A 4642-nucleotide genomic window follows, 5' to 3' on the forward strand; every position below is an offset into this window, starting at 1 on the left:
ATTGTTTTGATCGAGCCCATCGACCTTGTATAAAAGGATAACTAATATAGCAGGNTGTGGGTAGATGGGACACCTTTTCATTTTGTTTTTTTCTTTTCATTTGGTAGTAAACAAAGAACATTTAATGAATTATAAAACCGTATCTTCACGACTTCCACAGACCGTTGTTAATTGTTTAAAACACGATCAGGCTATTTGGATAATATGTGTTACAGGTGTCCCATCTTCCCCGACTCTACTATCTTATGCTAATTAGTTTAAAACGTGTTCATTCATTAGATCTGTGATCTCTTGTTGTTGTTGTTGTTGCTGATCAAAGTCCATAGAAATCACAAGTTAAGCAACTAACTTGTCTATTGTTTACAAGTGCATGGACGCCATTTTTGTTCGAGAAGCTGTACAGCTGATAATGGCGATACTGCGAAATATATGCAAAAATGTCTTTTTTACAGACGAATTAGGCATTTACAACGACATTTTTAGCATTTTAATAGGGCAGGAACCAAAACTATGTTATTTTATTGCCAAAATACGCATAACCCAGTAAAGTACGCTATTAAATAGGCATATAACAGTAGCATCAGATCAGTAAAAGTGTTAGTGTATGTATATGACGTTTTTTAATGATGTTGAATATGTGTGTACTGTTTTTACATAGATTCGCTTTAAGCGGTGACAGTTGTCTATTGGCTCTGGTGATTTTAAATTACTAATAATAAATAGGCAACAAAAATTTAATCTTTGAACTTTAAAGAAATGACAGTCTGGGAAAAATAGATCCAATAATGAAACATTCTATAATGTTCCAGGTTTTTTAATTAATAATGCTAATTTTTAAATCTCAACCAATGGTATTTATTTTAATGGGAAGCCAAATCCAAAATAACATCAAACAATAGCTTTCTATACTGTCAAGTATGTGGGTTTATCCATCATATGCATGTTGCACAACCACTACTAAACTAAAGTAACACATATGCAGCAAGCAAATTTTTAAAGCCAAACCATTATTGCCAAAACATTTTATTAAAATGTTTACAATGAAGTACAACATCATGCTGTATTGCAAAATTGTAACATTGCCCAATAATTTGTTTTCAATAATGAAAACAACTTTTATCTTGCTTAATTTATTTGAAAATCCAGGAAAGTGAGCAAACCACTTAAAAAATCTTGCCCAACCAAATGGAAGGTGTAAGTATTTTATTGACATTTTATTAATCCCATCGTCTTGAGTTACAAAAACTCAACCGTTCTTTTATCAGATTTTTCATAACAAGCTTTTGGACCAATCGACATCTGTTCAGATCACTCTGTTCAGCAGCATCTGCAGCAATAACAAAGAGGAATATCTGTAAACTTTGTTTATAATATTGTTTCTTTTGTATCTACAGAACTTCAGTTGGTATCCTCACACTCGTTTGTTCAACCCTAATTGTTGTTTGTCACGTTGTTAATAAACTGCATAAACAAATCTCGTTATATACCCCTTACTTAATGCATATTAAGAAGTAACAAATTTATGGCAATTAGGAGGACATTATTCATCTCCTGAGTACTCCCAAATATTTAAAATAAATATAGAACCTCCTTGCTTCACTTGAAATTTAAACTCCTGGTTGCAGTTGCCACAAGTGAAGATGATCATATTTTCCTCCAATACCGAATGTTTTGCACTTTTTGTTGCATTTAGTAAACTATTCGCCACGCAGTGTGGTCATGGAATGTATAATATATTCTTTAACAACAAACAGACATGTGTAAATAATTCTGTCAGGAAGAAACAGTAGTAAAATTTAAACAGCAACAAAGGTCTAAAGTTAGACACAACACCTAAGTACGAAGGGAGGCTATCGTGAGTTTGTTTGTATTATACAGTCTTAATTTATGATGTGCTGTATGACCCATTTTTGGACCTCGAGGAAGAGCCTCTGTCCTGCTTTAACAAAAAAAAAATCGTATAGAAAATGGGTTATAAGCAGCAGGACAGATCAAGGCATAAGCACCTCAGACAAAAGGCTAATGCTTGTGTTTATCCAATATCCTATATTGTTTTTAAGGACCGGTTTTAAAAGTCCACAATGGACATATCAATTATCCTACGTGTTGTTACTGCGGTAGTGCGTTGTTCTTTTGCTAGATATATATAGGCTGTCTTAAAAAACTTCTGTTTTAAGCCGAATACTATTTTCACTCAGTGACTGAGCCAAACTAAACTGTCGGTAAAACTTACTTGTATGTCGCACGTGGTTAAAAGTAACACCTATCTGTTCAGTCATGCTTAAACATTTATAAAAAATATAAGGTGTTGATAAAATAACCCGAAAAATAAGGTAATTTAACCGGGAATGGTAAATAAACTGTTATTTGATGCAAACACTACAGCCAGACAGCAAAATCCATTCATAAAACCGTGACGTAATAATGTATTATAATGGGCATTATTCGCGTCAATGAATAGGCCTCTTATTTTCTGAGCAGTTTCGGTGTATTCCTAGGCCGTGTATTGAGTAGGCCATGGTACTATATAAAATGAAATTTGTTTTATGATTTAATTTCAATCTAGAGATTAAACAATAAATGCTAAAATTAAGAAAAGTGCGAGAAAAAAAAATCGACGGAAAAGGACGTGCGCCGTAGTTTAACCTCTACGTGTTGCGTAGTTTAGCCTCCACGTGCAACGTAGCTTAGTCCCTACGTGCGTCGTAGTTTAGCCGTAACGTGCGTTGTAGTTCAACGTTTACGTGCGGATCGAAGTTTAACCTTTAGGCGCATCGTAGTTTAGGTTTATGTGCGTTTTAGTACCGTACAAAAGCAACACCTATGATATTTCCTACTAAAAACATACAGACCAAACAATTTTCTCTTTTTTTACCTACAATATCTTGAACATAGTAGGGTGGGGGAAGATGGAACACCTTTTCATTGCGTTTTCTCGTCTCGTTTGGTAGTAAACAAAGAACATTCAAAGACTTCCATCAGGATATTTGAATATTATGTGCTAAAGTGTCCCATCTCCCCCCACTCTACTATAAACTAATTTTGATTAACACTGATCATTTCATATGTTTTGCTATAGTGTCAAATATCGGTGGTAAAAATTGAAATCGTTTGGTCTCTAGAAAATATATTTAAAATTTAGTTACTTGCACAAAAATTTATGAGAAGCGGCTAGTGCGAAAAATAGTGTAGCAATGCCTAATTTGTAGCAAAAATGTAAACTTTATTTATATAGTACAATGGGGAAAGATGGGACCCTTAAGCACATATTGTCTAATATTTCCAAAATAGATGACGGTTTTGGGGTAATACCACGACTTAGTACTATCATTCCTTTATTAATTGACAACAATTTAAGAAAATATAATATAACACACGAGGAGTTATTTAGCGATCCGCATAACAAGTGAAATTTTACAAATTTGAAAACACACAGGATAAGATGGGACAGTTTAAAATGATTGTTAATTTTGATTAATAGGTGTATTTATAAATAGCAATATACGTAAATAGCACGAAAGAATACTGTACGCTTTGAAAATTAAGTCTAAACATTCTTTTTCTTGCCCTACTGCTATAGTATTTAACATGTTACCTATACATTATATTATTGCATACCAATTGGTATTGTTTGAACGACAATGGGTAATGTTTGAACATCAATGGATAAATATTGTATCCTACAAATGATGTATATGAACTTGTAATATATTTAAAAACAGTAATCAGCTTTGACGGGCGTTTTATAAAGTCGTGATAATACTGTCGAATAATTCTGTAACCTTATTTTCCTGATTATCATTAAATGGGGGTCCGTATCTTGAACCCATTACCTCTGAGTTACAGGCAGGCGCACTAACCACTATGCCACGGCGCCGGACGGAAATTAAAAAAAGTCTCGTCTGACAAAGTGTCCCATCTTCCCCCACCCTACTATAGTTATTATCAAATTTATGTTATTGCAAGTTCATATGCATTTGTAGGATACAAAATTTACCAATTGATATTCGAACAATACCAATTATCATTCAAACAGTAGAGCAAGAAAAGGAATGTTTAAACCTACCCTGTGTGTTTTCGAATTGGTAAGATCAACCCTGTTGTGCAAATGCTAAAATCGTCATATATTATGATTTTTAGAAGTATTGGGCAATATGTGCTTAAGTGCCTTGTCTCCCCCACTGTACTATAAATATTTAGATTTTTTTATCCTTTTTTTCCTATGTCTAAATTTTCAATCCCTAAGCAACCAACTGGACATTATTCTTGCTCCTTACTTTCCTTTTTTGTTTATTCCGTGTTTGTTTATATTATTTGTTATATAAACAATGACTTGTATTAACATATTGCCCTTGGCAAGTACCAAGAATTTTTTTACATTGAGTGCCCTGGAAACAGTTCATAGTAAACTGGTTGAATTTTTTGTTTTTCCGTCATGCTCCATTCTTGGGATCAATATTTTTTGGTCTAGACTAATTAGAACCTTAATATTGTTTAATTAAATGTTGCTTACTTTACTTATTGTATTGTCTGTAGGGTGTAACCAATATCCATGGTACAATAACAGTGGTGTAACTGTCTCGCCTTTACCACCTATCTTGACGTGGCAGATTCTCTCAAAGAAACAAAGACGAGTAAGGGG

The 4642-nt window shown here is 33.5% G+C and overlaps 2 long non-coding RNA genes across 2 annotated transcripts; one reads left to right on the forward strand and one right to left on the reverse strand.

Moving 5' to 3' along the window:
* The first annotated feature begins 592 nt into the window (after window positions 1-592).
* On the forward strand, window positions 593-1482 carry LOC113475664. Its single transcript, XR_003397411.1, has 2 exons — window positions 593-1194; window positions 1266-1482. It is a non-coding gene; the product is annotated as an uncharacterized LOC113475664 (long non-coding RNA).
* On the reverse strand, window positions 1187-1950 carry LOC113475663. The gene is made up of 2 exons (XR_003397410.1): window positions 1588-1950; window positions 1187-1327 (listed from the first exon to the last, which is right to left on the reverse strand). It is a non-coding gene; the product is annotated as an uncharacterized LOC113475663 (long non-coding RNA).
* Between the last annotated feature and the right edge of the window lie 2692 nt (window positions 1951-4642).

The sequence above is a fragment of the Ciona intestinalis genome, unplaced genomic scaffold (genome assembly GCF_000224145.3).
Source record: "Ciona intestinalis unplaced genomic scaffold, KH HT001126.1, whole genome shotgun sequence".
Taxonomy (NCBI): Eukaryota; Metazoa; Chordata; class Ascidiacea; order Phlebobranchia; family Cionidae; genus Ciona; species Ciona intestinalis.